Source organism: Schistocerca americana, chromosome 1, assembly GCF_021461395.2.
Source record: "Schistocerca americana isolate TAMUIC-IGC-003095 chromosome 1, iqSchAmer2.1, whole genome shotgun sequence".
Lineage (NCBI taxonomy): Eukaryota > Metazoa > Arthropoda > Insecta > Orthoptera > Acrididae > Schistocerca > Schistocerca americana.
Genome location: NC_060119.1, coordinates 906,823,100 through 906,836,883, shown reverse-complemented (window position 1 = coordinate 906,836,883; position 13,784 = coordinate 906,823,100).

The following is a 13,784-nucleotide window of genomic DNA, read 5'->3' as shown; positions in this document are numbered from 1 at the left end:
TATTCTGGGATAAACGAATTATTCTTTCTTCACTGATGTGGTGGGTTCTCGAAATCGGGACTAGCTGTATTATTGAGTTTACAGAACAGGACATAAGATATGATAGTATAGCCGCCATTTTTTCATCCTCTGGCTCTGACTCTGACGTATGTCACTCGCCATGGCCGGCGAATAGTACCGCTGTTTTCATTTTATCATTAGAGAGAAAGCAAATCGCAGAAAGAGAATTCTGCATTGAAATACAGTGTCACCCAGAGAAGAATGTCGTCAGACCACAATTAGTGAAGCTGTCGGTAGAAATGCGGATTACTTTTAAAAGAATTAAAGTACTGGTTTTTTGTATTGCATATGAAGTGAGACATCTTTAAGATCATGAATTATTTCAACCAAGAGATGATCTTCGTGAACAAAATCAATAAAGGTATTGTAAATTAGCACAAGGGAAAGGCAAGGTAATAATCGTTGTACAGAGTTAAGTCACAAGCTGCTTGGCATGTTCAATATCTGTTAGAAAGTTACAATTACACAGACATGAGAAAAAATTCATGCGACATTTTTTTGTTTAGAGCATACAGGGTAACAATTATCGAACTGTACAAAAAAAGACGTAAATTAATTATAAACTACAGAGTGCACACACTTCATCTAACATGTAAACGTCTCTAAAGATATTCGGAATTAGGTTGAAATGTTCGATATGCCGGCCATCATTGGCGATGATGTGGCGTAGACGAATAGAAAATTCTGCATGACCCGCTGAAGTTCCGGAACATCGATGCTGTCGATGACTTCCTGAATGGCTATTTTCAGCTCAGCAATAGTTTTGGCATTTTGCTGTACACCTCTTAAATACAGCCCCACATAAGTAGTCACATGTGTTCTGATCCAGAGAATATGGCGGCCAATCGGGCGAATCCCAGTGGCCTCTGGGTACCCCAGAGCGCTCCTCCACGACATCAAACACTCTCCTGCTTTGATGGGGTCCACCTTCGCCTTGCATGAACCACATCTCGTCGAAAGAAGGGTTACTTTGGCTAACTGGAATGTAATCATCTTCCAGAACCCTCAAATGTTCAAATGTGTGTGAAATCTTATGGGGCTTAACTGCTAAGGTCATCAGTCCCTAAGATTACACACTACTTAACCTAAATTATCCTAGGGGCAGACACACACACCCATGCCCGAGGGAGGACTCGAACCTCCGCCGGGACCAGCCGCACAGTCCATGACTGCAGCGCCCTACACCGCTCCGCCAATCCCGCGCGGCTCCAGAACCCTCACATACCGTTCGTTAGTCACCGGGCCATCAAGGAATATCGCACCGATTATTCCGTGACTGGACTTTGCACACCAGTCACCCGTTGATGATGAACAAACTTCTCGACCGCAAAATGCGGATTCTCAGTCCCCCAAATGCGCCTTATTGACGAACCCATCCAAACGAAAATGGGTTTCGTCGCTAAACCAAACCATACAATTCCCATCACGTCCCGCGACCAACCGTGCTGTTTGAACGTCCTAACGCAAATCGTACAAAAGTTAACACGATTTTATTTCACATAGTTTAATAACTGTCAAGTTGTATACTCATTACATTGTCGTAGGTCGGCGGTAAATAAAAGCGTTGGGATGCTCTGAGGCGGGTGACCAAGAAGAATGTCCGTCGCGTGTTTCCTTCGCTTGCAGGCAAGCACAATTTGGTAAATGTTCCCTGGCTCTCCGCACTCACAATATGACGACTCCACTCTCCCTATTAGGTGCATCTGTTGATTAAAGGGTGGATAATAAGTTTGAAGTGTACTCGTACGCAAAATCGTCGTTGTATGATTCGTTTCGCGAAGAGGAGTCCTTAGGGGCTACAGAGGAAGCACTACATGGGAAATTTTTGTACATTTGAAACATACGCTTCAGAAATATTAAAGAAACTGGTTCTCTACTTCTGAAAAAAACCTTTCAAATAATAAAACACGACCTATACAAGGAATCTGACTACCCCTGTTAGTCATGGACGAAAAAGAAAAAAAAAAATTGGCATAGTCTTTGTCAGAACGTGCAGAATCTTATGTGGGGCCAATAAGACGTCAGTTTTAATCTAAATATGGTATGCTAATGTTTACGAAATAAAAAATAGTTAGGTAATTTAGTACAGTTATTATATAGATGCGATAAATCACTTTAACGGAGCCAAATGAACAATTAAAGTCGGTATAATTCCAGTAAACCTGCAAAAGTAAAAAAAAAAAAAATTATTATAGGGGCCTACATAGACATCGCGAATCTGCTAGATGCCCACGAAATACGTAATTTTGTTTTGAAGTTGACAGCCAATGAGAAAATAGGTGCAAAAATACTATTGGTGAGTTTTCAAGCAGTAATGGTGGACAGCATCAGCTGGTAATATACGTAATTTTATGGTAGCTAATTTTACTCCACAGAAAATAAAATATGTACTCCCTCCAAAAGAAGTTACACACAAACATTTACATAAAATTATGATGAGCAGCAAAATGTCTGAGGAGAATTTTGAAAGAAAATTATTAATTGAACTTTAATTTGGCGGGTTTTCAACACTGTCAACAAGACGAAATAATGGAAAGAATATTTATTGGACCTAAACAAAATTGAACCTTGATATTGTGACAGTATTTTTAAAATAGATAATTTAACTGCAATTGTCTTTACTTTTGAAATGAGAGAGAGCGTAATAATTTTCTGTTAATGTCTTAACTGTTGCTGCAGGCAGTGCGATGACGTCAGCAGTGGTCCAAGCGGACGATGTGTGAAGTTAATCCTGGTTCGTGGTGTGAAGATAATGATGGATCCTCCTGTTTCATTAATATTCCAGTTACGGCTGTGGTCCACGTCTCCGTTGTAGTCGAATCAGCTGGCAACACTGGCGCGATAATAATAGTTCCAGGGTGTGCGTTGTCGTTACGCGCGCGACGTTTCATTACTAAAAGTTTATTAATCACGCGGTGCGGGTAGGTCGGAATTATACAATGTCTTCAGTATTTACGATATATGCCAATACTTCGCACAGTTCTTTCACCATGTTGCCACAGGAAAACAGTCACATGTGTTTATAACGTCCCAGCGGAAGCTCGAGTCCTCCCTCGGCATGGGTATGTGTATCTGTTCCTAGGATAATGTAGGTTAAGTAGTGTGTAAGCTTAGGGTGATGACCTTAGCAGTTAAGTCCCATAAGATTTCACACACACTTGAACTTTATCACTATATCAGTCCGTTAAACATCAGTTCAGTTTACGCCGTCGTCCTTAAGACAGCTTGGATGATATAATAAATGTTTCTTGATCAAATCACAGTACTGTTCTTTTATTTAACATTTTGGTTTGTTCCACTTTAACGCAATTCTAACAGTTAGCGTCTCCACACGACAATGGTGGCTGGTTCACGGCTAATTATCACAAGTTCACACAGTATGTAAAATCGTCACCGAAACACTCGATATACTTTTCAGGTTTTACTGTTCACTTAATAATGTACGACCTCCTATTAACTCAGCGGACGCACTGTAATTAATTGTTCGTCCGCGTGTCACCGTCTTTCACGCCAAACTACCCGCGAACCGGCCACGATACCACAATTCGCACGCTCTCTATCGATAGTCGTTCGCTCTCTCCCTGACACAGTACTTCTCCTAGCCTAACCAAAGATTTACAAAGCATATAACACCAGAACATTCATATTCGTACAATATAACATATAAAACAGTAGCAAAATGAATGAAGAAACGATGTGACATATTTACAAATAAAGAATAGTTGAAATAATTGATACGTACTGACAAGGTAATGCACAAAAGAAGAAAAATATTATAGAATTTCGGGGAATGCAATGTCTTTACAAAATCAATAAAAATATTGAAAAGAAATAAACGTAATTGTTGAGAGAAAGTATGGCCCAAACGGAATAAGAATGTTCTGATGAAAAGAGTATGGCCAAAAAAGTTTCGCAATAAGGGAACGAATAAACAATTAAGGTTGTTACTAGTCGAAGACATATTGGAAACAATCTTACGCAAAATAGCTACACCAGCGCTCGATCCATTGCTAGTTCGCACTCAAAACAATGAGGCCGATTAAATATTGTAACTTCTGAATCTGACAAAAGGGGAATTCCAGAGAAACATGACAAACGCCTCTCTCATCTTGTGACCAGACTAAGGGAAACTACATATGGCAGCACTAGCAGTCGGGGAAACGAGGAGAACAGCAAAGTCGTTGTCGCAATGCGGAAACAGTGATTTATCTCACGCCAGCTGGGCACGAGCATTGGTTCTCAGGCCAAGGGTAGAGCCATCTCCAAACTGGCTAATTTTGTAAACTGTTCTTATGCCGCCGTCGTTAAAATACACCGTGCATGGAAATCTGGTGCTGTCCAAAATCGGCGCGGAGGCAACTGTGGTGCGCCACAGGCCAAAGATGACAAGAGTTAATGACAACTGCAGGTATGTGTACGGACAGAGACACACCCAGTTGTTGAGCAACTCACTGTCCAGATGAACCAAAGGCCTACAAAGTTTCTCCTCAACGACCATCCAGCGAACGTTGCTGCTTGTGGACCTAAACAGCATGCGCCTCGTTCATACACCTATGCTGACTGCTGCTCATCAGCGACGAAGGCTGGGATTTTGGGATTTGGGAGCCAATATCGCACCTGGACGGGTGCTGAGTGACGACAGGTGGCCTTCTCAGATGGGCCACTTTATATGCTCCTTCGAATAGGTGGTCGTTGGGCGTGTCAGCCGTGAAACGTCTGAAAGCGAATACCCTGCAGTACTTACGGTCTGCGGAATGTTTTCGTGGCATTCCTTGGATGATCTCGTCATTGTAGAAGGCACAATGGACCAACACAAGTATGCATCTATCCTTGGGGACCCTATCCATCACTACATGCAGTTTGTTTTTCCTCGGCGCGGTGCCATCTACCAGCAGGACAATGGAACATGCCAGTCAGCTCTGTGTACGTGCGTGGTTCGAAGAGCACCAGGATGCGTTTACCGTACTCCCCTGGCCACCCAACTCCTCGATTTAAATTCAGTCAAGAATCTGTGGGATCACATAATAGAACCGTTAACGCACGCACCCTCAACCGAGAAATCTAGCGCAGATGGTCACGGCGATGGAGTCGGCATTGATCCACATCACTGTCGGTACCTTCCAAAACATCATTCGCTTCCTGCACGTCTCGCTGGACACACAGCAAAAAGATAGTGTCTCAGGCTTTTGACAGTTGGTCACATTAGTATGACTGGGCAGTGTACAACGCCATTACTTTGACAGTTTCTCTTCCACTAGATTTGTACAAAATAGAGCAAATGAAGCAGCCAGTGGTAGTCACACGGCAGGTTAACGAGGCTCCGCCTGTAGTTCTCGCCAGTGCCACCGCAACCGGCAACGGCGCTACTCAGCGCTGTGTAAGCATCGTCTCCCAGCGGCACCTCTGCCTCCACTGCACCAATGCGAGTGCACCGCGGATCGATGCCAGGCTGTGCTCATCGGACGACGGCGCACACCTGCTCTAGCCTGATGAATAATAAACAGCCATCATGAACTAAGTGTATCTTGCTGCAGCCACCTTCACCTCCGACGGATTCCTGTAGTCCACATCGGCCAATCATAATCACAAAACCCTGGTGGGAGACCACCTACGCAATGTTGCAAAACATAAGAATGGCTCCTCAACCTTCCATAACAGTCGTATCATGAAGAGAACACTTCAGATTTATTAATATTCCCCTAAAGTGAAGAAATTATTCATACGTATCACCCTGAGGATACAATAGTCATGGGATACTTTCTAATATCGTGGCGGGCCTTCTTTTTCACGACATACTGCATAAATTCGACGTGCCATGGACTTAACAAGTCGTTGGAAGACCCTGGCAGAAATATTAAGTCATGTTGCATTTATAGCCACAATTGCGTAAGTGTTGCTGGTGCAGGATTCTGTACACGAAAAAACCTCTCGATTACGTTCCGTAAATGTTCGATAGGAATCATGTAGGTCGATGTGGGTGGCCAAACCATTCTCTCGAATCGTCCAGATAATTATCTTCAAACCAATCGCGAACAGTTGTCGACTAGTGACATGGTACATTGTCATCCATTAAAAATCCACCTTTGCTGCAGTGCATGAAGTTTGAGTGGGTGCAAATTTTCTCAAAGTAGCCAGACATACCACTTCCAGTCAGTGACCTGTCTATTCCGTATAAACACACATCAAAACATTATAGAGCCATAACTAGCACCGAGCGAGGTGGCGCAGTGGTTAGCACACTGGACTCGCATTCGGGAGGACGACGGTTCAATCCCGCGTCCGGCCATCCTGATTTAGGTTTTCCGTGATTTCCCTAAATCACTCCAGGTAAATGCCGGATGGTTCCTTTGAAAGGACACGGCCGACTTCCTGTCCCGTCCTTCGCTAATCTGATGAGACCGATAACCTTGCTGTTTGGTCTCTTCCCCCAAGCAACCCCCAACCCAACCCATCACCAGCTTGCACAGTGTCTTGATGACAACTTGGGTGTATGGCTTCGTGAGGTCTGCGCCGCACTCGAAATCTATCATCAGCTCTTACCAACGGAAATCGTGACTCATCTGACCAGGCCAAGGTTTTCCACACGTCTAGGGAATAACCGGTATGGTACAAGCCCAGGAGAGGCGCTGCAGGCATTGTCGTGCTGTTATCTAAAGCACTCCCATCGGTCACCTGCTGCCATAGTCCATTAACGCCAAAGTTCGCCGCTCTGTCCTAACGCCATACGTCTCACATTGATTTCTGCGGTTATTTCAGGCAGTGTTGCTTGTCTGTTAGCACTGACAACTCTACGTAAACACCGCTGTTTTCGGTCGTTAAGTGAAGGCCGTCGGCCACAGCGCTGTCCTACCATGCCTGACATTTGGTAATGTTTGACATTTGGTATTCTTGGCACACTCCTGACGCTGTGGATTTCGGAATACTGAATTACCTAAAGATTTCCGAAGTGGAATGTCTCATGTCTTACGTCAAGAAAGGAACAATGAATTGATTGTTGGTGTTAATAACGATCATCCTCCTTTACCTCCTCTGCATTACTGCAGATGACGTGTCACTGAGCACATTTGTTCTGCGCGCGCAGTACACGTGAGGCGTCTAGTTGTTGCCATTGCACTGTGTGGAATACAAAGGTTCTGTTATAGTTCACTAACCTGCTGTCTTCAAGTTGATGTCCCCAGCGCAGAAGACAGCACGCAGGTCGTAGGTTCTGTATCTTGAGGCTGAAACTGACTTTTAGCGAGGTTCTGTTCTGAAATAATGTATCACTTCTTTGGGATGCCACTCGCGTATTTTAATATAGCCACACGAGAAGACTACATGATCTTAATACAACACCTTCTGATACAGCAAAGTACATGGTCAAACACAATGTTTACGAAAATGTATCTTCACACTATTTGTGGCACCTGTCTGTGCCTCATGACTACCGGAGTGAATCTTTTAATACTGAATACTGGCAAACACATCCTGCCACAGACAACATGACTGTACATCTCGACTGCCTAATCCAAAGTGACGAACAGGAACTTAAATAAAATTGGAAACACATCCTACGACAGACATGTCTGTTTTTCTTGACTGCCTAATCCAGAGTGACGAACAGACCGAAACACTTCGCGCGCCATACCAGAAAAGGCGTGACCCGAACGCTTCCGAAGTGCTTCGTCTGCAATTTCGTCAGTCTTTTGTTTTTGATTTAAATTGTTTTTAATAATTCTAAAATGACTGATTGATAGTCAGCTGTTGAGAGATATTTATATTGAAAAATGAAGTCATTCCAATGAGTAGTTTAACTAATAATAATAACTATACTTTAACGTTTTGGCACCCTTGCTCCGAACAAGCAGCCAATCACAAAGCAGCAGCATTACGCAGGCGGTCTTTCTCATGGGAATGGTACCGAATCTAACACTTGTCACAGGTACCCCACACCACATTTCGTCATCTAAATACTTCTTTCATCTCCACTGCTCTGGGAACAGCTTCTTGGAGCCTAATATGATGGCTGACTAAGCAAGAAATATTAAAGTCTCTAGCTCCAACTACCATTCAGCCTTCAAAGATTAATTCCCGCAGCCGGCCGAAGTGGCCGTGCGGTTAAAGGCGCTGCAGTCTGGAACCGCAAGACCGCTACGGTCGCAGGTTCGAATCCTGCCTCGGGCATGGATGTTTGTGTTGTCCTTAGGTTCGTTAGGTTTAACTAGTTGTAAGTTCTAGGGGACTAATGACCTCAGCAGTTGAGTCCCATAGTGCTCAGAGCCAGCCATTAATTCCCGTCGTGCGGCCACAATCACATAGGAAACTTTTCCACATGAATCATAAGGGTACAAACGACTGCTCTTCCAGTGGACTGTCTTTGTAAATCTTGTGTACGCGATACTACCGCCATCTGTGTTTATTTCTATCGCAATCCCTGGAGTTTTGTCATCTCAGTGTGAGGCGTAGCGCCGTATAACGATCCTGCCTTGGAGGCGGTTAGCCGGCCGGAGTGGCCGAGCGGTTCTAGGCGCTACAGTCTGGAACCGCGCGACCGCTACGGTTCCAGGTTCGAATCCGGCCTCGAGCATGGATGTGTGTGATGTCCTTAGGTTAGTCAGGTTTAAGTAGTTCTAAGTTCTAGGGGACTGATGACCTCAGAAGTTAAGTCCCTTAGTGCTCAGAGCCATTTTTTTGGAGGCGGTTAAGTGGGAGATGTGTCTCAGAGCTGGATAGTGACAGATGGTGACGCGAGACTGGACGCGCACGTAGCCGATAGAGGACAATATTGGATAGGGGGACTGTGATTTTAGTTTCTATTGTGCCCACTAGAGTGCACTAAAGTAATAGAATGTTTTTCATGAATTGTTCGAGTATTCTCATAAAGTGTTATTATGCCTTTTTGTGTATGTAAAATGTTATAAATGTGTTTTAGTAGTATCAATGATGCGTGAGTGTAGTTTAAGATTAATATGAAGATAATTGTTTAACGAGTTATGTAGTGGGATTTAGTGTGGGAACATTTCGAAGAAGTATGGATGTGGACAAAGGGGATTTTTGTAGAATAGATTTGTAAAGTAAGTTTATGGTAAAGGGAAAGTTAATTCAGGTATAAATAACAATAATAAATAATTTTATGCATAAGGAAAACTTCAGCATATTAGATAATTACGTTGGTAAAAAGTGCAGTCGTTAGGTTTACTATTTTGCCATCGGTTATTGATGAAAAGCACTGACTGACGCGGGAGAGTGTTGTTTTGCTATTGGCGGTTGAGTAAACTGAACAATGGTAAAGCAATATTCTTCGCGCGCTTTTCTCTGCTGGTAGAGAAGACTTATAGTGTTCTAGAGAGGAGTCGAAGCCTAGCCATGAAAGAGATCGGATGTGTGCAGTAGTAGTGTTTCCGATGGAAATGATAAGTTGCCGGATCTAGCAGTGTTTCATACATCAAAAGTGTTGGAAAGTGACGGCATAATTATTCCTATGTGTTTGTAGAAATTTCGGAATTTTTAACTGAATTTTGTGACGAGATAAGACATATATACCGCGTGGCTTATTGAGCAGATCGGTGGCTAAAAACTGTGACTGCATTTGGTACCGACAGACTTAATATTTGGCGAGCATTATCAATCAAAAACAATTAGTATTTCTGTAGCTATTACGTTTTCGGGAAATGCAACACCATAAACTTGCTAACGTGAGTGAAACGGATTGTGAGTGACTGTGTTAAGACTAGCACAGGCTTGGCAGTGATACTTGTTCACCTAAGTTTCAGAATATATTAATTGAGGACAAAATAACCAACCTTTCATTTAATATGAAAATTTTCTCCCGAAACGTAGATTAGTGACTTTAATTGCAGCCTGGTTCACGCCAAAGTACAGTAGGTTTCACTCGGCTTCCCTACTGATGATCTGCTGAGACAATGTTCACAGGTAGGTGCAGGTCCGTCGTAAAGGGACGGAAAGAACTGCGCCGCCGCAAGTGTGCCAAATTTCATTGTACCAGTAGCTCGTATTGATTAATCGATTAGACCTTAGATAACGACACATGTCCTTCCAGCTGCTTAGCTACTTTGTCTTCCAGTAGGAGTACAGCGCACATGGCGCCAACATTATACCTGAAATTGTATCTATTATTGCCTAAAACTGGTTATTACTAAGTTTAAAAAATGAGCTTATGAAATAACTTCAAATTTCATCCAGCAGTTTATTTCCCAAGCTTAAATGGAAGCTGTTCTAAAGGCACTGTAGTTTTATGAAACAACGTTCCTTCATTAAATATGACGTAATTCCTATTAATAAACTGTCTACGTTGATATATAACGAAAAAATTTACAGAGTGAAGCAACTTAGTCTTACTATAATACTCTACTCATATCGTCGTCAACGGACCGTTAAATCTCAATATTCCTTCCTTCCCCGTCACATTTATTGCTCTTTTTTCATCCTTGAATAAATTTAACAGTATCTCATCAATTTCTAAGTACGATCCGTATTAGCACAAATGTAAATGGTTTGATGAAATTATTCTTCCAGGTCGTGTCGAAGCTGGAAGCGGCAAGTTCAAGACTGCGCAGGATTTCGGTGACGAACCATCACAAGGGAGGATAATCGACAGGTTCATAAAACGGAAACGTGAGAAACGAGACAGTGACAGTCTCATGATTATGAAGCTCCTGGAACCCTTCTATTTTACTCCGTTTGTCCAAGCCATACACGTTTCTACAAAAACAAGGTAATAACATATCGCTGTAATATCTGTATCACTTACAAAAACAGTTGTTTTCCTCTCTTCATCCTCTAGCATTGTTGTCTGCTACAGTCATATTGTGGGAAACAATCACCTCCCATGAGTAATGATTGCTATTATTTTTTTTAGTTCGTAGGATCCGTACTTGCTCCAAAAAAACCTGTTTGCAAAACTAAGCTTCTTTTTTTCTTCGTTTTTGAAACAACCTCCGTGTTGATTTCGTTTGATCCTCTTTGGACATTCGTGAGGTATTTTCATTGTATTCAGTTACCTTGTTAAGTCCAGGATGTCGTACTGTGAATGTTTATGTGTGTATTGTACTTCATTCGTTTGACGTTTACAATAGTGTTTTTTTCTTTAACGTGTGCTAACTGTCTTTAGTGTTATCTACTGAGAATACTACTACAGGCAGTATAAACGATTTGAAAATAAAACGCGCTAGGAAAATGTAAATTGGGTATAGTGAAATATGCCAACAAATGTCCATAACAGGGCATCCTATACTGCGTAGGATAAACAGATTTCCGTCATGGCGCAGATGGAAAAACAGGACCACACAAACTTGCCACCTGGAATGTGTCACAAATAAAAGAAAGGGAAACACGCGTGGCAAATACACAGACTATCAACTTGTAGAGACGGACATTCTATATTAACAAAATAGTAATAATAAAGTTCGTGACTAAAGATCAATAATTAAAATTGTAGGATGTGATGTCGCGCAGATATGCAAAACACCGTTTTTTCTCAGTACCCAGACTTGTTTCAGCACCACTGTGCCATCATCAGTGGCTTTCCGTTTTATTTATTCTGTAATGTGAACATTTTTATTAAATGATTATAAGACAATGTGGATGTTTGGTTCAAACAATAGTTCGTTTCTTTTTGTTAATACCTTTACACTTTGCGTGCATGATTTTTCCGAATCACTTGTGTATTATTTACTACAGGTAGCTTGTCGTCTGCAACTAAACGATGTTGATGAGAAATTTTGCTGGGAATTAACCTATGATCTAGAATGTAATTTAGTTTGTCGCGATATTTCGCGCCTATATTCGTTTTTGCTTACGTTTTCGTGTGACGAGCCTTTTTATTCTCCGCATCATGGTGAAGTGCCGTGATGCACACGTAAATATAACACGTATTTTTCACAAATAAGGTCGTAAAACACTTTTCACTTCACCAAAACACAGTGTGATTGGGGTTTGTTGTGTGACCCAGCCCAATCAGTATTCATTTGTTCACCAGAGAGTTCGGAGCCAAATTTGAATTTTGTTTACATTTTCTTTGTGTGTATGTGTGTGTGTGTGCTTTCTGTACGCTTCTTAGCTGTGTGTTGTCTTGCTGTGTGTTGTCTTTTACTTGGTGTTACTTTTGTGTGGAAATGGTGAGTTTTTGCAGATTGTAGTGTATCCATTTTTCGTGTGTGTGCGTGTGTGTGTGTGTGTGTGTGCGTGTGTGTGTGTGTGTGTGTGTGTGTGTGTGTGTAGGTGGGTGGGTGGGTGGTATGCTCATTTTTGTACTGTTTACATATTTTTTGATTTAACTTGTCTACCATATGGGTATCACAACCCCTTCTTCCGCTATTTGTTTTATTGTGTTTAGTCTTGTGTGTAGTTCTGTTTGTTCGTGGGTGTTCTGTTTAATCTATGGAGCATCAATGTGAAGTTTGCTTCCTTATGTGTCAAGGAGTGGCTCGATAGGTTGTGAATGGTGGTGCTTGTGGTTGTCGGTTTCCAGAATATTGTGAAGTTGTGTGTGTTGTTTGTTGTATGTATGGTGAGATCTAGAAAATGTAGTGTGTTGTTAGTTTCTGTTTCTAAAGTGAAGTTAACTTTTCGGTGTAAGTTGTTTATTTCATTGTGCAGCTGTTCTATGTGTGTATGTGGTTCATCAATCAGGCATATTATGTCATCGACATTATGGTACCGCCCCGCAGGATTAGCCAAGCGGTCTAAGGCGCTGCAGTCGTGGACTGTACGGCTGGTCCCGGCGGAGGTTCAAGTCCTCCCTCGGGCATGGGTGTGTGTGTTTGTCCTCAGGATAATTTAAGTTAAGTGGTGTGTAAGCTTAGGGACTGATGACCTTAGCAGTTAAGTCTCATAAGATTTCGCACACATTTGAACATAATGGTACCAGTATACAACTTTTTAGTTTTTTGGTTTTATTATGTGTCTGAAGATCATGTTCTCCAGGTTGTTCATAAGTATGTTAGCTAGGAGGCCACTGATTGGTGATCCAATTGGCCGTCCTTCATGTTGAGAATAAAATTCTTTGTTGAACACGCTATAATTTTGTGATGTTAAGACCTTGAGTATGGTTGTTATTTCATTGATGTGTGTGTCTGGTGTGTTTCATTGTTGTTTTAATCTTTGTGTGATGATGTTTCATTTACTGGAATAAAAATCTACATTGATGTGACGTCGCATAATATGAGGGTTGCTGTGTCTGGTATGCGTAGGTTCTTGATTCTGTTGATTAACTCCTTTGAGTTTTCCAGGTTCCCATTGTTATCAAAACTGTACAATTTTTTTAGTAGTGTCTGTCTGTCTGTTGGGCTAGGTGGTAGGATGGAGCATTTTGGAAAATAAAGGACCTTAATGGGATATTATCCTTGTGAACCTTTAGTAGGGAATTTAAGGTGGGTGCTTTTGTATTTTTCTGTGTCATTCTATCTACCTGGCCTTTCGAGAATGTATTTTTGATGTTTTTCAGTGTCTGTTGGATGTTTTTCTGGTACCTTGCTATCGAGTCATTGATCAGTTTTGTGATGTTGTTGTCTTTGAGAAAATCTAGTGTTTTTTTCTATGTATTCTTTTTCATCCATAATTATCATAATATTCCCTTTGTCTGCTCTTGTTACTATGGCACTGTTCTGTTTTAATTTTTGTTTTAGCTTGTTGGCTGTGATTTCCTCTGATGTTTTATGATTAAAAATAATTTTGGAATATATGAACTCACATGCCATACTTTCCAGTCACTGAACATAGGACAA